Source organism: Myodes glareolus, chromosome 10, assembly GCF_982192425.1.
Source record: "Myodes glareolus chromosome 10, mMyoGla1.1, whole genome shotgun sequence".
Taxonomy (NCBI): Eukaryota; Metazoa; Chordata; class Mammalia; order Rodentia; family Cricetidae; genus Myodes; species Myodes glareolus.
In genome coordinates this window covers 27,400,307-27,421,409 of record NC_142035.1, presented here as the reverse complement: position 1 = coordinate 27,421,409, position 21,103 = coordinate 27,400,307, and the positions used below count along the sequence as shown (strand labels likewise).

Genomic DNA, 21,103 nt, shown 5'->3' with positions numbered 1-21,103 from the left:
TTCAGCCTCCGCCGGGTGAAGTCAGCTATTGTTGACCTACCCAGACCAAATCGTGTAAACCAATCCAGTAAATCCCATATGCTGTCATTTTTGTTGTCCTAAAAAACTCCCCTAGAGAATTAATACAGGGATAAAATAAAGAACAAACAGTAAGCTCACAAGCCAGAAAACAACCAACAAAACAATAGCCATTCGTAAACATCTTTTTTTGTGGAACAATCCTTTTGCACACTGTGAAGATATGTTTCTCTCATTGGTTTAATAAAAAGCTAAATGGCCAATAGCTAGGCCGGAAGAGGTTCAGTGGCACTTGTGGACAGGAAGAGAATTCATGGAGGAGGGCAGAGTTGCCAGGAGATGCAGGGAGAAGCAAGATGAACATGCTCTATTAAAGAAAGGTACTGAGCCACATGCTAGAACTTAAATAAGAAACATGGGTTAATTTAAGTTGTAAGAGCTAGTTAGTAGCAAGCCTAAGCTATCAGCCCAGCATTTATAATTATTAATAAGTTTTTGTATGATTATTTGAGAGCTGGCTGGAAAGACAAAAAATTCAGCCTACAAGTGGCACCTTATGTGGGTCCACATACATTCACATAAAGCCTAAGAAAGTTTTTTTAGAAGTTCAGAACAGAGTCAAATGTGACTTCCTGGTGACTGAGGTCTCTTGGATAGGCTCGGCATACAGAGACTGTTTGCAGACCAGAGCTGTGTGGTGTTGTATTGACTTTAAATTTTTTGATTGCTAATGAACAAGTGGCATTGGATTATGGAAGCTTCTGGATTAAGCCAACCTATATATTTTAAAAGTGTCTTGACTTCAAAATGAAAGTCAAAAGTTCTGTTGCTTTGGGAAATAGGTTATGCTTTTGTTCCCACAGAAAACAAAAGGCTATGGATTCATTCAGGGTTAAAGAAGATCAGGTTTCATCAGGGGAGAATCCCTGAAAATTCTGGCTACAGATATAAAGAAAATAAGCTTAAAGAAAAAACAAACTATGGGACAGGTGATGTATATTTTACCCGTTCATGTATAAAACAAAAAATCATCTTTAACTGACTTGTGCACCTCACATCCCATACTTGTACTAACACAGATATGCATGTTACCTTTAAAAGTTTATGTGTTTTCAGAACAAGGGGATCAAACACCAATAAAAATAGATGGCCCAGGTGATCCAACATCTCAGATTCCCCCCGCTGTTGTTTCTTCAGATTTCTGCATCCAGAACAGCTTTCGAGGCTGCTGGTTGAGATGGTCCAACCTCACAGACTACTCCGGTCAGGATTTGATCATTATCCTGATTTTCTCAAGGTCCCCCAAAGATGCCAGTGTCCCTAGATAACAGGAAGCTGTCTAGAGAAAATAACACCCACATTCCCGTGAGATGGGTTATAAATGTTTGTCATCATTTTGGGGTGGTTGGTTACAAGTTGTTATTAATCATGGTCAGTAAAAAGATAAACAAAGGAGTTGGATTCAAGGATCTCTTTCTGAAGGAAAAAAGGGGGCTATAGTATAGGAATGATGAGACAAAAGGGTAGATTGTTGAATCTACTTTAATAAAAAACATTAATCTCAAAATATTTTACATTGGTATGGATTTTGGTTTATTGATACAAATTCAAATTTAGTTTTGTTATACTGTATTATGGTTATACTCTTGTTTGGGGTATTTGTGCTTAGCAGCTCATTTAAAAATGCAATGTATAGTTAAATACAGGTTAATAGTCATCTATAATAATTAAACTTGTAATCATATTAGGTATATATTCAATGTTAAACAGATATATTTAGATAGATAGATAGCACCTAAAAGACTTACAGCATATGACATTTAATTAATAACCGAAGGCTTTTCATGACAATCAGACACATCTGCTCCTGGCAGCACCAATCTCATCTACTTCAGATGAGACGATAGACATCAGAGAACCTCTGTATGGAGTTTGCTTTCTTTGTGGCAAAAGCTAGCCATTTGGGTAAGAAACTGCCTTTGCCTCAGCTGCTCACAGTGTGGTGTCCAAATTGGACAAACAGAACACAAAATAAAGCAACTGCTAAATTTGCCAAGACAAGGTAGGACAGTCCCTCAAAGTTCTCTGTTTCTCAGAAATGTCTGACAAATATTCTGGGCCTGTAGGCCGAAGATGGATGTTCCAACATTTCAGAGGAGCTTTGGGTGGCTGTTCAGGTAGCAAGATGTCCCTGTCATTATGTAATATCATATCTCTCTGGGGTTTTTGATGGAATTAAAGACTAAATAGTTAAACTTATATTTTCCTTAGTTATGATAAAAAGTAAATTAGGTATAAAACTTTAGACTCACAAAGATAAGATAGATAATAGAGTATTTTTTTTCTAAATTTGTCAAATACAAATAGACTGGATATTGTAACTATAATTCTTACTCAGTGACTGTTTTGTTGTATATAGTTTTACTATATTAAAGTTAAACCCTTCCTTTTTAATGACAAAAAGGGAAAAATGTTTTGAAACAACTTTTTTATACACTGTGAAGATGTGTTGCTCTCATCAGTTTAATAAAGAGCTAAATGGCCAATATCTAGGCAGGAAGAGGTTAGGTGGGACTTATGGACAGAGAGAAAGCTCTTTGGGAGGAAGGTGGGTGGAGTTGCCAGGAGATGCAGAAAGATGCAGCAAGATGAACATGCTGTATTAAAGAAAGGTACCAAGCCATGTGCTAGAACTTAGATAAGAAATACGGGATAATTTAAATTGTAAGTGCTAGTTAGTATCAAGCCTAAGCTATTGGCTGATCATTTATAATTGGTAATAAGTTTCTGTATGGTTATTTGAGAACTGACTGGGAGGACAAAAATTCAGCTTACACATCTTAAATAATAACCTTAGCTGTAAATGGCCTAAATTCATTAATAAAGGGATATAGACTGTTAGATGGATTGAAAATCTAGATTCAACTTTTTGTCATCTCCAAGAAACATTTGGACTGGTAGAAAATAGTCTATTAAGTGAAGAATAACAAAAAATAAACTGGTGCAGCTGTTTTGATATCTGATAAAGTAGCTTTAAGCCAAAATTAACCAGAAGAAATAAAGTCATTTCACATTCATAAACAATTCAGCAAGAGGATATAAAATTGTGTCCTAGTTGGCATTCTACTGCTGAGATTAAACACATGACCAAAAGCAACTTGGGTTAAGGAGTGTTTATTTGCCTTACAAGTCCCAAGATGCAGTCCATCACTCAGAGAAATCAGGACAGTAACTCAAGACAGGAACCTGAAGGCAGGAACTGAAGCAGAGGCCAAGGTGGAATGCTTTTTACTGGCTTATTCCCCATGATTCACTCAGGTCCAGTGGTGGACTGGATCCTCCCACATTAAACACTAATCAAGTAAAAGCTTCACAGACTTGCCTACAGGCTGATGTGACAGAAGGATTTTCTCAGTTGAGGTTCCGTCTTTCACGATGACCCTCACTTGTGTCAAGCTGTCCAATACAAAGCAAAGCATTAAAAAAATACTTAGGAGAACAAATAGTGAATCTATGTGAACCATGGCTGCCAATTTCAAAAACACGAATAGACATGAAAGGTTAAATACTCCTGGTGCTACAAGAACGGAAGGTTTCATTACCTCACTCTCATCTTTACAGAGATCATCTAAACTGAAATTCCAACAAAGAAACCTCAGGATTGAGGCTGGAGAGATGGCTCAGTAGTTATGGATATGTACTTCTCTTGAAAAAGACCTGGATTTGGTTCCCAGCACCTATGCCAGGTGACTCACTATCACCTGTAACTCAAGCTCCAAGGAGATGAGATGTTTCTGGTCTCTATGACCAACTGCACTCATGTGCAAATACCTCCCATATAGAGAGAATTAAAAATTAAAATGAATATGAAAAAGAGAGAAACTTCAGTGTTCAACCACATTATAAATCAAATAGAATATATGTATGTATATATGCATATGTATATTTCACCCAACAAATACACACTATATATTCTCAGCAGCCATGAAATCTTCTCTAAGTCAGACAACATCGTAAGTCACAAATCAAGTCTTACACATAGAAAAGAATTAAAATGATCTCTTGTATCTTATAAGAACACAGTGGGATAAAATGATAAACTAACAGCAGGGAAAATGGCAGTACCCAAATATGTGGAGACTGAATAACACACCCTTGAATGACTAGTGGGTTGTTTAAAAGTCAGTAGTTAAATGTAAAGTTTCTAGGATCAAGTGAAAATGAAAATACAATTTACTCTGAGAGCTAATGTTAAGAAGCCAGAAAGATCTCAAACGAATAACCTAATGATGTGCCTGCAGCTCCAAACAAACAAGAACAATCCAAACTCCAAAGCAGGGGGAACAGTGAAGATCAGGGCAGAAATTAATAAACTGGAGACTGAAACAGCAATGCATAGATTGGTCAGACAAAGGACTGATTCCTTGAAAACTAAACAAGATTGACAAACTCCTAGCTAGCCCTAACCAAAAGAATGAGAAAGAAGGTCTTAATGAATAATAAAGTTAGAGAGGAAAGGGGGCAAGTTTTCATAACACAGTCCTGGAATGGAGTTGTGTGAGAATTCTGAGTGCTTGTGAGAAAACTCCAAGAAAAGAAGAGTCTTGTGACCTCAGTTTCTTCAAAGCACACAATCGTTCTTGTTTTGTGTTCTCTTGCTCCTCTCAGGTGTAGCAGCAGGAGTGACGTCTCTTCAGCTGGTGTTATTCATGTGCCTCTATGGAAAAACATGTTTTGCCACGTGTGGCTTGTCCTTGGGATTGTAGCGTTTACTCAGGTGACTCTTCTTAACCCTCAGGGCATAAATTGTTGGCGACTCTGAATAAAGTTGGCTATTGCATGAGATTTTAGTCTGCCTCATTTTTAGGCCCCGTTCTCCCAGGTCCATGCAACTAGGGGATTGCTAGTGTCTAATAAATCCAGGGTCTTTTGAATCCCTAAATACTCCCCAAATGGAAAGTCTGGAAAATAATAACTTCTTAGACACATATAACCTATCAAATTTAAATGAAAAAGATGGGAAAACTTAAACAGACCCATAAAACTCAATAAGACTGAGGCAGATATATATATATATATATATATATATATATATATATATATATATATATATATATATATATATATATATATATATATATATACATAAATCCCCTCACAGAAAAGCCCAGGAATAGGTGGACTCACTGATGGAGTCAGGAAAACACATTAGCAAACTCACTCTTTGAAGCCAGCATTATCCTGATACTAAAAAGGATAAGGGTGCCTCAGTGAAAGACCTGAAAGTCTGGAATGGGTAGAGGGAAACAGGTAAAACGCTGGAGAAGTAGGCACAGGCAAAGGCTTCTGAACAGGGCTCCAGTGCACTGGAGATCACACCAAGAACAGACATGCGATTACATGAGAGCAAAAGGCTTCGGCTCAGTGAGGGAAACTATCTGCAGAGTTGACAGACTGGCTACAGAATGGGAGAAAGCCCTTGCCAGCCACAGCTCAGACAGGAGCCAATATATAGAACATATAAAGAACTATAAAAATTAAATACAAAAATAAAAAAAAGAGGGGGCTGGAGAGATGGCTCAGTGGGTAAGAGCATTGCCTGCTCTTCCAAAGGTCCTGACTTCAATTCCTGGCAACCACATGGTGGCTCACAACCATCTGTAATGAGGTCTGGTGCCCTCTTCTGGCCTGCAGACATACACACAGACAGAATATTGTATACATTATAAATAAATAAATAGATAAATAAATAAATAAATATTTTAAAAAAATAAATAAACAAAAAAAATCTTCCAATCAATGAACAGGCACTTGAGCTGAACAGACAGTTTTCAAAAGAAAGACTGCACATAGCCAATAATTACTTGGAATATCCCTAGTCATCAGGAAAATGCAAACTGAAGCCACATTCAGTCAGAATGGCTGCCATCAAGAAAAATGGTGGCAAACACTGTCGAGGTTGTGGGGAAAGAAAAATGCTTATCCTCTGTTGATGGCATTGTAAACATATACAATCAATATGAAAACCACTGTGGAGGGCCCTCAAAAAATTAAAAGTAGAATTACCATAGGACCCAACTGTATCACTCTTGGGACTTTCACCTTACCTTAGAGAAACTCACCAGTTTGTGTGCATTGCTGATTACTCACCAACAGGAACCAGGACCGGCCTAGCAGTCCATCAGCTGACGAAAGGATTAAGCTAGTGGGACAGATGTGCAATGGAATTTTATGCATCCTTGAAAAAAAAAAGCCCAAAACAAAGTCATCACATTTGCAGAAAAATAGATGAAAGAGGAAATCATCATGGTAAGCAAAAAGGCCAGACTGAAAAGACAAGCATAGCATGTTTTCTTTCTTATGAAGAGCCCAGACTAAAAATTATAAGTATATGCGTACGTGTATGTGTGTTTGTGTGTGTAGGTCATGAAATGAGAAAGGGAATCATGAGAGCAGGGGAAGAGATCTTAAGGGGACAGAGGGTAATGCAGTACTCAGGATAAGAAATCAGAAGGGTGACTGAGGGAAGGAAGGGGACCTTTGGAGGAGGGTGGGGGCAGGCAGTGGGGGAGGGGACAAACATCTGTTAACCTAAAACATTAATTTTAAATAGATATATGTTGACCTGTGATAGTTACAAAGGAACAGTGTAGAAAAATTTACCAATCTGTGTGATTTTCTGTTTCCTCTTTTCGTTTAAAAGGTTTTGAAACCCACAAGTCAAGGGTTTCTCTTAAATGACACACAAACAAAGATAACTGGGTGACAGCAGATTAGGAGAAGGATCTATAATTTTGAAACCAGACAAAGCACAAGTGATTTCAAAAGAGTCCTTCAATTGGCCCTGAAGAACGCAATCATGGGACCGATGAGATGGCTCAGCAGTTGAGTGCATACTGCTCTTTCAGGGGGCCAGAATATGGTTCCCAGCATCCACATCAGACAGCTCACAACTGGCTGTAATTCCAGCTCCAGAGAACCTTGCTCCCTCACCTGGACTCTGCGGCACCTGCATTGAGCGTGTGCGCTCTTCGTGTGCACACACACACAACTGGCAAGGACAAAGGGTTAAAGATTTGTGACGAAAAATAGCATAATGAATAAGGGATGCTCCAGTTCACGAACACTTGAGTAAATAAGCCACCAGCGAGTCACTGCTATGCATCTATTGACCTGGCAAACGTTAGGAGGCTGGCAGTGCTGATTGTTGTTGGGGACATGGCAGCAAGAGCCCCTGACTCCTGCTGGAAGGACTGCAGAGGGGAGGAGCCACACTGGGAAACAGTTTGGCTTATCCTAGAGTGGAGTGTGCATCTGTCATGGCTGTGCCTTCTAACAGGTTGGGGAGGAAATTGGGAGATGCGTTAGAGAACTTCCCAGTATGCTGGGAAATCACAGTGAATAGGAACCATTCTTGCTGAAAGGAAGGACATTTACAAAGGCTTGGACTTCTCTCTGAGGCTTACTGCGCGTTCCCCATGTCATCTTGGGTGAGGTTTCTGAGCCTGTATCACCGGAACCAATCATTTCCCTGGGTGAATATGATGGAATGCATCTTCGTTTTCATTTGTGGGTGTGGTGACTGGAAGCAGACGGCAATCCGTTTTCCAGGGACAGCTTCAAGTTAGAGCTATCAAATACTCAAACTATTCAATAGCTAGAACTATTCCAAATTCGCTAAAGCATACATGTTCTTTAGAGTCATGGGTCTAGACAAAGTCATTAAGAGGGAGTAGAGAGAAGGAACTGAAGGCTCTTGGGGCTGAACTCTGGGGCCACCAACACCTGGAAGTGTGAAGCAAGGGGAAGGAATTACAAAAAGAATCATGCCCAGTGCTTGTGAGCCAGCAGGAGGGATCAGGATTGCAGAGTGTCTCCCAGGCAATAGGGAAGTCATTGGTGACCACAATGGGAGTGGCTTTTGTGGACTGAAGGAAGAAAACCTGACTGGTGTTGAAGGAGAAGACATGAAGACAGAGAACACTGAATGAAGAGGTTTGCTCTCTTTTTAAGCTGGGACACAGAGGTGTGCTACTTACTGAGGGAATTGAGCCATCCGAGAGGATAATGATGCACCACACAGCACAGGGGAAAGATGGCAGGGGTCCAGGGCACATGAGGAGAAGGGGAGAAAAGAGAAAGAGGAGAGCAAAGTGGTGATGGGAGGTTTTATAAAGACTGTGACTGTTAGCCCACCTTTGGGTTAGCCCTTTCCTTTGCTCAATGAGGCACGAGAGGAAAGAGGTGTAAGATTTGAGGAAGCTACAGATGCGGGCTGGTTGCCAGAAAAGCAGAAAGTGCGGCCTGACCTCGAGAACATGACAGTGTCACAGGCAGCGTGGGACTAGGGAGGAAAAGCATACAGCATGGGAAAACATATCTGAATATTAATTATTTTAAAGTTTGGATATGTGTTTTACTTTCGTGCAAGTAGGGCTGTCAATCTGAACACAAGTATACACTATCAGATGGTGATAATAATGCTTGGGGCTGTGGATGTCGCTCAGCCAGTGGAGGGGTTGCCTACCATTCAGGGAGTTCTGGCTTTGATCCCTAAGATCACAGAAACTGGGTGCGGTGGTGAGTGTTTATAGTCCCAGCATCAGAGGATGAGAGCAGGGGGGCCAGCATTTCTATGGCATCAACACCTACGTAGTGAGTTTGTGGGTACCCTGGGCTACAGGAGACCCGCCTCAGTACTAACAACAGTAAGTGCCGTGATGAAAAGTAAGCCAGAACGCTGATCGGGTCAGGGAAGCTGTCTGTAAAGAGCAAAGTTTCACGAAGAGCAGACGCCCCGCTGAATCAGGGAAGACACAGAAGGAGCAGCGCGTGCAGAGGCCCTATGGCAGAAGCACAGCTATGAATTTCAAGAGATCCTTACACAGGTCTGGGAATTACCCATCAGGCCCCACTGGATGTATCTGGAGCCTCAGCGACTCGTTTGGTTCTAATTTTGGTGATTTGCAGCACCTGGTGCTTTGCCGCTGGAATTGTTAACGTCCTATAAATCTGCCCCTTTAAGTGGCACCATGTGCCGAGCTTCGGCCCAGCTATAATTGCAGTTTGGCTTTTGATTAGAGGAAGCCCCCTGTGCCGCTAGCTGTGAGCTGGCCAGGGCGGCTAGACATCCTCCCGAAAAGCAAAGCGGGGTAGGCTGGGTCACTGGCATTCCGCGGGGGTCAGGGCTCTGATGTGCAGGGTACGCAGCTTCCTGGAGACTCCCTGCAGGGGCACTGGGGTGCCAGTCCTTCTCCCAGGACGATGGCAGATCGGTGGAAAGGGAGGCCAGTACTCCTAACCCCCTTTAATGCACAGAGGCAAGGGTTACTTGGATGTCAGTAAGGCAAAAGGAATTGTCATCTGAGTTTCGGGCCATTCAAATAACTCACTAAACACTGAACCAGTTTAAGCCAGGAGTTGTGCAAAGGCCCGGGTTAAAGAGCCAAAGAGCTATGATTGCTAAGCTCAGGGGACTTGGAGGCATTTCCCACTGGGGCAGTACTGCCCAAACATTCTGTCTCTAATCAGCGATTCAGGACACCCAGTCTGGACATTGAAATCAACTTCAAACCTGAACCACTTCAAGGGCAGAACTGAGTTCTGGTGAGGATGGCTATGAGGACTGCTGGGCCTTTCTTCTTCCCCGTCCCTCCTCCTGCCTCCTCCTCTCTTCCTTCTTTATGTTCTTTCTTCCTTCTCTCCCCCTCCTCCCTTTCTCTGGTTCTTTCTCTTCTCCACTTCTGTTTTCTGGCCCTTCCTCCCTCCCTCCATTCCTCACCTGACTCTTTTCCAATTTGTCTCATGAAGCTCGCAGTCTAGAGAGAAAAGCAGACAATGGCAGACCCTGGGAGGAGCTAAAAGGGCACACATATATAACAAGGAGTCATAGGTGGCTCAGGGACATGCTTGCTAGAAGTGACATGTGGTAAGTAGCAGCTTGCCCCAAGCAGAGCCTGGAGAAGAAGAACCAGGCCATTGGGAAGCTGGCAGGGGAAGTAGCCATCACTGTGTCGGGAGGGGGCAAGTCAGCATGGTGGTTCTCTTGAGCCAGGGAAAGAGGGAGTTGAAGACGGTTGAGAAGGGATCCCCGGCTGTGGATCACACTGGGACCTGCATACTGGAGAAGGTTTGTAGGACTTTGTACAGGTCTGCTTCTGGCTGTGTGAAGGATTTCTTGGCAAGGGTTGGATGGGAGAGTCAGGGAAGGGGCAGGACTCTTTGAGTGCCAAGGAGGAGCGCATAGATTTGTGACCCAGGTGTAGCAGTGACTGTGGGGAAAAAAGGAGACTGGAGGATATGCTGGAGGCAGTGTGGGCAGCATACACCTAAGAATCTGGAGCAATGGAGGGAAAAAGGGCACCAAAGCCAAATGTGAGCATATTGTCTGAAACACCCGAGGGCCAAGCTGCTGTCGTCTGAGATGAGGAAGACAGAGACGTGGTGTGTTTGGAAATAAGGAGCCAGATGTGAAACTGAGGGATGGCTCTGTCTATAAAGGGTCACCACCTAAGAATGAGGCCCCAGGGGTGTCTGTAACCCCAGCTCCCAGGAACTGGGACAGGCAGCGCCCTAGAGGTCAAAATGCATTTAGTCCAACTTCGTAAGTCCCCATAGTCTATGACAGTTCTCAACAATGTTTAAAAGTCAAAAGTTCAAAGTGTTTTCTGAGATTCATGCAATCTCTTAACTGTAATCCCCTATAAAATCAAAATAAAAAAAAACCAGATCATATACCTTCAATATATAATGGCACAGGATATACATCACCATTCCAAACTGTAGGGAAGGGAGCAGAGTGAGGAAATACTGGACCAAAGCAAGATGGAAACCAGTTCGGCAAACTCTAAACTCTTCATCTCCGGGTCAAAACGCTCTTCAGATCTCCAACTCCCTTCAACTTTGTTGACTGCAAATGACTTCTCTCTCTGGGGCTGATTCCTCTCCCTCTCAGCAGTTCCCTCAGCAGCTATCCCATGACTCTGGCATCTTCAATATCTTGGGCTCTCCAAGACAATCATGGCTTCCTTCAACTTCACAGTTTCACACAGTGGACTCTCTAGGGCTTCATTCAGAGACACTCCAGACATGGGCCTTGCTTTAGAGGCTTTTCTTAGTTCAGGAGGCAAATTCTATAGCCCCTTTGTTCTGTGGCTTGCTTGGGAACATGTCCATGAAACAAGGCCCCCTCGTTCAATTACATATTCACAAGCTTCCTGTTTTCCATAGTTTCCTTCATTGCCTAAGCTTAGCTGTCCTTGAACTTGATCTGTAGACCAAGCTAGCCTCAAACTCAGAGATCCACCAGCCTCTACGTCCAAGTGCTGGGGGTGCTGAGGTTAAAGATGTGTACCAACACACTTTGTTTTAAGATTTTATTTAATTTCTTTGCACAAATTGAAATTTTAGCTGGGTGGGATCTTGCCCTAAGGTTACCACTCCCTTTCTTCCATTTCTTAATCTGTTTATCTCCTTGAACACATACTTTAGCTCCATTCCACTTTCTGGTGTTCCTTTTCCCTCAAATTGTACATTTTGTATTTTTCCTTGTTCAGTTTGCCCCTTTTCATTATAAATCTTCACTAGTGTTACCACTAATAACCATATAACAGAGAGTCCATATGAGACTGTTTTGAGATTTACTCTGCCATCATAATTAATTCAAATCTCTTCACTTCAACTTCAGGCAGACTCTTCGGTCAATGGCAAGAAGTAGCCACATTCTTCACCAAAATATCAAAAGAATGATCTCTAGGCAACATACTAAAATTCTTCTCCTATGGAACCTCTTAAGCCACTCCCCCCCACACACATTTCAAATCATTCTCAGCATCATTATCTTTCATGTACCTACTACTATGGTCCATTAACATTCTCCTACTTTCCTAACCCAAAGTACCAAAGTCCAAATCCCTCCAAATAAAAACATGGACAGGCCTATCATAGCAATATCTCTGTCTCTGGTATCACCTTGTCATAGTTAGAGTTTCTAATGCTGTGAAGAGACATCATAACCATAGCAACTCTTATGAGTTGAGGTGGCAGCTCACTGTTTCAGAGGCTCAGCCCATTATCATCATGGCAGGGAGCATGATGGCTGAGAGTATGGAAGCATGCAGGTAGATACAGTGCTGGAGAAGGAGTTGGGAACTATGCATTTTGATCCAAAGGCAACAGTTTTATGATTTATGATGTGAGTGACCCTGGCAGGTCCCATGGTAGGTGGGAGACAGACATGCTGAGAAAGCTTGGGTATTGAGAGTTTATTTAGTGTCTATCGGGAGGGTATAAGGGTAAAGGGGTGTGGGGGAAAGAGAGAGAGAAAGAGAGGAAAGAGGAGAGGGGAGGAGGGAAGCAGAGGTTACCTCTTCAGAAGAAAAACAGACAGGGAGGGAGAGAGAAAGAAAGAGAGAAGGCATGAGATCAGCTTGCCTCCACAGGAAGGGAAGAGAGAGATAGGGAGTGTGCGGAGCTTGTCTCCTAAAGGGACAGGCTACCCAGGTGACAGGGCAGGCCAGCATAATTATGACATTCCCGTCTTTTTCTTATAATAAAAAGGCGAGGAGTTAGGTACGGCAGGTTAAGAGGATGAGGGTGCCACATTCTCAAGACCGCTTCCTGATGATTTGTGGGTGTCAAATTCTTGCGGGACCTGAGAAAGTTGGGATGCTGGCCACATCCTAGGGTAGCTGGTTGCTTCACTCCTGTGCAGGATTGGTGGTGTGGAACTATCTGGTGTCTCCCGAACCTGACAAGGTGTTGGCAGAGCCGAGGACAAGGTTAAGTTTAGGAAGAAAAAAAAATTTCTTTAAGTCCTGGTAATTGAGGAGGAGGGTGTCAGGTCAGAGAACTAAGAGGAGAGTGTATCTGACCTGTTTAAGGTGAATCCTTCAATTTGGCTCTCTGGAACTCACAGGGATTGTTTTGAGTTTGTAAACACAAAGTTTTAGACACATGCATTGTATAAACAGCAGCATATCGATACCAGAATGACTGTGACAGATGTTTTTGCACAGTGAAAATTATCTTTAGAAAATGACCAAGGAGAATTTAAAATCTTGATCTTGCAATATAGTGGTGGTAGTACTCTGCCAGAGCTAGATTAACTGCTTATCAGTGTTTTACTGATAATGTTAAGACTATGAATGGTAGCTTGATGGGAGAGAAATTAGATAACTTGCATTTCTCCTCAGACCTTTATAACTTGCAGGTACACATCTTAATGACTTGCATTCATATCCTTAAACACCTTCTTGGTCTGAGCTTCGCATCTTAAAACACCTTTTATTTAAACCTGGTAAGAAGTTATGCTGAAATCTGTTTTGTGAGGTTGTCCTTTTTAAACTGACGAAACCTCTCAGCCATCAAACTGCATCAGAGATCTCTGAGAAAGATAAAATTTTACTTGAGTTAATGATTTTAAAAAATGACAGAGAACTTACTAGATTGACTCCCTAGAGCCACTCCTCAGGGTCCTCCACGGTCATTGAAGGCAGGGGCTTCAGGACTGTAATTGCCTTTTGCTGTTGATGTAGGGCCTACCAGGCTTCAGAAGATCCTGAGGGTTGGGAATCTGTAGGAAGACAGTCCTACCTTACTCTGAGCAGCTAGGCAGTTGGTTCCTCTTCTCCTTCGTCACTGGAGAGCTTTGGCAGTTTAGATAAAAGACAGTTATGTCCAGTGGTTAGCGCTTTTACTTGAAGCAAATTATGGATGGACATTGTTCTGTGCCCATCTGTCTTCTGTCTTCTTTGGAAGAGTTGTTTAACAAATAGTTCACTCAACTTTACTGCTTCATCATCCTAGGTGACAGCTGTGTTCGACAATATTGAGCCTTAGTCCTTCAAGTGACCCTAATGTTCATTTAAGAGAGTAAATATAAATCACAGGGATGGATTGTAGAAATTGTTAAAGTAAGTCAAGGGTTTCTTTTCTTTAAAAAAAATTACTGAGAGTCAATGATCCAAAGCAATTACATTCCCCATTTACCTACCACTCACACTGACATGCTAGACATCCTTCTCAATCCATCCATGAACATAGATGCACAGCTTCCTAGTGTAGTAGCACTACTCACTGCTCCTTGACTACTCATGCAAAGTTTTAATGAAAGTCACTAGCGTTTTCCTGTAAACTAGGTCATATTCACTGCCTTAGCCACCTCCATACTATTCTGCCACTGGCTGGCTGGACCACTGTAGCTGGACTGTTTGACAAATCCTTGCCTCCTAGCGTTTGGCTACTGTGAGCACCACTGCTTGATCCTGCTGTAGAATTCAAGAAGAGCTCTACATATCTGCGCTGTGTATTTGCTTTGTCTTACAACGCAGCTGCAACAGCATCTTCATCACTTGCAAACTATAGCGGCTTCACTGGTGAATCTGCTATCAGGTCCAATCTCAGTATGGTTTATCCCAGGCTTGCGTAGTGAACAAAGACAAATAAATGTCTTTCTCAGTGGTTCTTTGTAAGGTATGTATGTGTATACGGTGTCTAGTGTTGTGCTCTGGAAAACAGAGCCTCCATCCCCTTATCTGTGGTCCAACATTCACGGCAAACAATAATTGAGGTCTCTTCCAAATCTGTCTGAAACAAACCCATAGCTATCATTATAGTTATTATACTCAACATGGTCTCTATAACCGCCACTACAAACACAACACCTCATTTCTCAAAGCCAGCTCCTCTGCCAATTCTGTTGTACCCTCTGCCCTCCACAGGTCTGTCACAGGGGCCTGGCTGCTGCATGGCCATATGTTCTCGTAGTGAATTATAGTGAGTTCTAACTTCATTGCTCTTAAATATTTCGATATGCCAGTGCCATCTTCTTTCCTCATGTATCTTTAGAGCCTTTCCAGGGAAACAAATGACAGAAAGGCTCCCGTGTACTCACCCTCTGGAAGTCTACCTGCAAAGTTATTCCATTTGGCACAATTTCCAGCCCTGAGAAGATTCTTGCTTGCTACATCCAGAGGGGAGTCCTCTAAGCTGTGCAAAAAGGTCATTGGTCGTATCATGACTATTTGGGGCTGCATGCTTCAACACCCAATCTGCTTCAATGGTGTTTGACCTGAATACGTTCACATTATCTGTGCCCTGTCGTTTCTCTGTCTTTTTCCCAGGCTATCTGATTTCATCATCTGTTTCACATTCAACCAGAGCCTCCACACTTAGTCTGCCTTCTATGGTTTCGATGAAAAGAATACATTGAGCCTCATTTTGAATTTTAGAGTAAAAAAAAAAAAGCAAAACACGATTACAATTTATCAGCTAAGCACGACAAGGGTAATCCCAGGATCTTCACCAAGAAGCGCGTCTGCAAATTCAAATTATACATGCAGAAAACACCTGTGCATGTTCTCCAAGGAGCTGTGCATGTTTAGAGACATCCTCCATGTGCTGTGTGGGTGCTGGGTTGGGCAGGATGAAAGTAGCCAAGGGGCGATCTAGGGAGATATATAGTAGGCAAATTATTCTAGAACAGCGAGACAAGTCACTTCCTCTCACCTGGCTGTCAGTGATGGGTAGCCTGAAAGAGGATGGTGCCATTTAGGGACCAAGGGAGAAGGAGTATGTAGCTGGCAATCAGGGATGAAAGGAAGTTGACTAGTACGCTACAGGAAAAGAACCAATAGAAGCAAGCTATATTAAAGGAGGACTTCTTCAGTTGGTTTGTACAGTAGGGAGTGGGTAGTCCAACAATGACTATTTTCCCACTGGAAGGCTTGAAAAGCCTGGCAGGTGTTTAGTCTACAAGGCTGGAAGCCTTAGCAGTTCCAATCTGGTTTTGAAGGCTTGAAGGATTCTTGGACAGCCACTGGTCGTCAGTGCACGCTGGAAAGCAGAAGCTAGGTTCTGACGTCCCAAAGGAGGGCAGTATCAGTGGCAGCAACAGTGTACACACTCGCCCGCAGGCAAATGCAAGGGCTTTTCCTTGGAACCTCTTTCTATCTAGGCCAGAGATGGATGCCCATTCAGGGAAGGGTCTTCATCTTTAGTTAAGGCTTCTAGAGAACACCTTGACAGACTCACCCCGAGGCACATCTCTTAGTTGATTCCAGACCTAGTCAAGCCGATAGCCAAGAAGAACCATCACAGGAAGATGAAGGACGATGGAATTTGGGAGCCTTCACTGACGCTGTCCAGGAGGGCCTAGCCCAGGACGGAGGCAAGGGAGTGCGGGGAAGCTTTGGAACTGGGAATCCTGTGATCTAAGTTAGGGCTTCAACAAAGTCACACTGCAGCTGTGAACAGTTGGATCCAGAGTAGGAGAAAAGATAGACCAAGTCTCTTAGAAGTGTGCTCACAGAAAATGACATGACTGCAGATTATGAAACGGGTCCTGAATGAGAATGGTCAGCTGGGGACTTGGACAGAGAGCCTCCGCTCCCTGTGCAGTATCTCCAGGTGGGCCTGTGATTCACTCAGTAATGGGCATTTAGGTCATCTAAGCAGGGCATGTGTCATCTCTACAGAGTCCTGTGGCACTCCAGGAGGTGGGCACAGCAATGATTGCCACAGCTGAAGTGCGACCTTCCCTAACTCCCCAGCCTTAATACCCTTGGCTGAATAGCCCTCCAGGACAATTCCATCTTACTTTGCCTTCCTTCCACCCTGTCTGCCAGCCACGTGGGCCTTCCCTGCGGTCCCTGAATTGCGTGTCCACTCCCCAATTCCCCTGATTGGAAGCCAGGTGCTCTGAGGTGGTTAATTACATTCCCTTCTCTGTCCAAGGAGCAGGTTGCCATTCAGCCCAACCCCTTTCTATTTATTTTGTTTTCCAGTCTAATTTTGGGCATATTTTTTCTATTTAAAGTTATTTGCTGGCACTAGAATACAGTACTCAGAGAGACAAAACTACCCAAAGTCTTGTTAATGAGGAACAGGACACTCCAGAACTTAGGGGAAAAGCATAGAAAGAAATCTGGCCAGCAGGAAGGGGGAGAGGGCTGGGATAAGGTGGGCAGGCTGAAAGTATGCTGGGGATTAGAGAAGGAGAAGGCTTTCCCACCCCTATCTGGCAGGAAGGTCCTGATGACCTCACCCTCTAGCTTCTCCTATTTCTCATTTGTAATATAGGGCCAGAAAGGACAGGAAATGGAGAGGGACAGGAATCAGAATGGGGATCTCTACCTTCAGCAGACTCCTGAGTCCCAAGCCAGAGACGCAGACTCCTCACACAGGCCTGAACTTCTATAATGATTTTAAAGTATTCAGGGTGGGACAGGTGAGCAGGCAGGATTCAGACAACGTCCTGGATTCTTAGGACAATGAAGAGTGTTCATGTCCTTGTCCTCTCGAGAAATACAGTTGGAACTTGGTGCTGTGGCTCAGTGGTAGAGCACTGACCTAGTATGCACAAGGGTCATTCCCAATACGTCAAAGAAGCACACAAAAATGCTTTCTATCTACTTGACCACTACCTTATCTTTCTTTTTTGATTTGATTTTTTTCCTTTGCTTCCTCCTTCCTCCTCATTCTCCTGCTCTCTCTCTCTCTCTCTCTCTCTCTCTCTCTCTCTCTCTCTCTCTCTCTCTTTCTCTCTCTCTCATTTGAGACTATTGCTATAGTCCAGGCTAGTCATGATCCTAATAATAATAACATATGTAGCCGAAGATGATCTTGAACTCCTGCCTCCTGCTTCAGTCTCCAAGGTCTCCTCAGTGCTGGGATTCCAGGCATCCACCACTACAGCCTTCTAGACCGTGATCTTAACAGTGCAACTGGGAATCTGGCTCCTCAGTTCTAAGCGCCCTCCTTTCTCTGCTCATATAGAGTTTAACTTTCTAAAAGCAGTGTGGGCGGGTTCACCTCTCTCCCAGATATGCTTTAGTGGTTCTGCTCCCAGATCAGGGCCGAACAGCCAGAAAACACAGCACCACGAATTTCACCAACATCCTACTCCCATACTCCTCCATCACCAGTGTGTTGCCAGAGTCCTTTCCTGTTGAGGGAACTCATTCAGTCAATAGCCTTTAAGATATCAGCCCACTTTGGGCGTGGTCTCATGTACTATAAGTGCAGACAAAAAGCCTGTGTGGCCCCTTTTCTCTGCTGCTGGATTCGGTTCTAGTCCTCTGCACATGCAGAAGACCGTGAATCGCTACCCTTACTGTGAGTTTATCCCCAAATAAACAAACCTTTGTTATATTCCATTCTGGGCTATAGTGGAACTCTTTGATATTATTGCACTTTCCCATTGCTTTTATATTGTTTAGGCTTTCCTTTGACACCAGTGAACAATCTGTGAGCTCCTGCTACGCCCTCCTCACTTCACACTGTGCTGGAGGTGTGGTCGTAGGAGTAAAAGCCCCTGGCCATCACTTCTTCAGGCTCATCATGCTTCCGTCCCCAGAAGAATCCCAGAAGATGCTGTCTATTCTGTCTTAATGGAGAGGAGGCAACGGACTTTCCAGAGTTGTCATGGTAACGGAATGGCTCAGCTGTGCCTATGCCAAGCAGAAGCCTGTGGCGGTAGCCTTCTAGGATGGAAGCCACTCTGGCCAGAAGGGGAGATTCATGGCTGTTCCACTGCAGGCCAGCAGTCTACGAGAGTCACGTGAAGGCACATCTACAGAACCAAACAAGAGCAGGGGTCTGGGTTCAAGCCTCACTTCCTGTTCTTACAGATCATCTAACCTCCTGTGTCAACCTCCTCATCTGAAAGATGGAAATAAATCATACACCCCTCAAATGGCCCTGCAAAGGATAAAATTTTGCCACTCAAAGCATAAGGCCCAGAATGAATGCATCAATATAACCAACAAGGGTTTGGATCAAATATTAAGGGTGACCTAAATACTAGAGGCTTTTACAAACATAAATATTTATAAATATAAATATTCCAAGGCACTATGGCTAGTTTGATCAAGTTATATTTGGGCTAAACTGTTGTGGAATATTAATTGAAGATGTGTTGCATTTGTTTAGGCTGTGGAATATTTGTTTAATGATGCAAAGATGTGTTGCATTCTTTTATGTTGCATTTGTTCAACCCTGTGAAGCTGTGTTAGTTTGCCTATCTAAAACAACTGGTTGGTCTAGTAAAGAGCTGAACAGCCAATAGCTAGGCAGGAGAGAGAAATAGGTGGGGCTGCCAAGCAGAGAGAATACATAGAAGAAGTGCGAAGAGACGGGAGTTAGAAAAGGAGAAGGAGAGGAGGACACCAGGGGCCAGCCACCCAGGCACACAACCCGCAATAGAACAAGAAGTAAAGAAAGGTATATAGAATAGAGAAAGGCAAAAAGCTCAGGGGCAAAACACAGAAGGGAAATGGATTAATTTAAGTTAGAAAAGCTGGCTAGAAACAAGCCTATCTAAAGCTTTCTTCATAAGAAAGAATAAGTCCCTGTGTATTTATTTGGGACCTGGGCAGTGGGACCCCAAAGAGTAAAGAGTAAAAACAACCAACTACACTAAATTGTGCAAACGCATTGGAATTTTCTATTAGAAACTGATTTGTTCTGCCTTTGAGCAGAAAGTCAATTTGGAGGTCAGGTGGTGATGATGCACGCCTTTAATCCCAGCACTCAGGAGGCAGCAGCAGGTGGATCTCTATGAGTTTGAGGCCAGCTTCATCTACAAAGTGAGTTCCAGGATAACCAGGGCTACACAGAGAAACACCGTCTCAAAAAAAAAAAAAAAGCCAGTTTGGTTTGCAGTTGAGTAAAAAGCAACAACAAAAAAACAAACACACACACACACACACACACACACACACACACACACACACACAAAACCAACCAACCAAAAACCAGCTTTCAAGATTAAAGCTCTGAGAAATAGTGCATCTCTCTCCAGCTTGGAACTTCTTATTTGGAATGTGCTTTAGATGTGGCTGGTGGTGCCCTCCCTACCCTCTTGATGCCCATTACTTGAACACTGGGTCTGGGACACTGCAAAGCTGCAAGTCTCTGATACCCACATTCAAGACCAAGTGGGGATGTGAAACGGGCAGGGTGTGCAGACACAGCGGGTAAGGGCTACAGGGAGGAACATGGTTTCGGGCTTGGCACACAGCAGGATTGTTGGGGGTCAGCTGTCCTCACTGCCACAGTGTTCTTGACTCCTGGTCGCAGTGCTGACCATTCGCTTGCATCGTTGCTGCCTCGTCACAAAAGAAAAACTGAGGGTCAGAAAGGTTAGGTGACTTGCTTAGAGCTGCAGAGCTGGCGTTTGGATCAGATCCATCTCCTCTAGGATGGGCATTCTTTCCTTTTCTGGACAGTGCAGGAGGAAATGGAGGCCTCCCACTCATGTGTGATAGTGCTAAGATTTGGTCCAGGCTTAGTAGGGTCCTGCCCTGAGCCCTGTGTCTGCTAGGGCATGAGTCAACCCTCAGTCAGTTAGGCAGGGCCGAGGGGACAGGGCTGTGGAGTCCCCAAAACCAAAGGTTTTCAACAACTGAACTTCATTTGAGGTAGTTACTTTGGAATGGCAGGGGGCACACAGGAAGTATGGTGTCCCCCAGGCATGTGGGAGCCGGCTGTCAGCTAATATGGAAAATGATGAAGACAGCTGAATTTTTTTCATGTTGTGTGTACACTAGTAATGAAGCAGGAGGAATTTGGAGGGGAGGGCTCTGGGATGCGGGGAAAGTGTTACAGATGTTAGACTCACAAAGAAAGGCAGGCCTTGACCCCTTTGGGGTTGAGGGGAGCATCTCCAGGCATCAACAGTGGGACTCTGGCAACTGGGAATTGTCTGTAGCTTAGGAGTGTGTGTGCATATGGCATTGTGGGCACAGAAGCAGGGCTTCTCTGGACTGGTTCTGCTCTCTAAATTGAAGCAGGGCCATTTCCAGGATGGACACTTGGAACAAAGTGAGCCTTGCTTCACACGAAGGACAGAATAAGAGGTGGGGAATGAGTGTTGCTTGTTATATAGTGATTTTTGATTTTTCTCTGATGCTGCCTAGCCATTCTAGTTGAAATACACCTTCCTGGTCTAGTTGAAATACACCTTCCTGGAGGGTTGCTAAGACTCAGGCAGTCAATAAACTCACAAGTCTTAGGAAGCTCCTGAAACTTAATGGGATTCACACTAGGTCTCCCCAAGGTTATACAGGCATCAGTAATTTCTGGT

The 21,103-nt window shown here is 43.6% G+C and overlaps 1 pseudogene; it reads right to left on the bottom strand.

The window, feature by feature from the left end:
* Positions 1–14,121: 14,121 nt before the first annotated feature.
* LOC125407803 (heterogeneous nuclear ribonucleoprotein H2-like) lies at positions 14,122–14,772 on the bottom strand (annotated as a pseudogene).
* Positions 14,773–21,103: the final 6,331 nt, after the last annotated feature.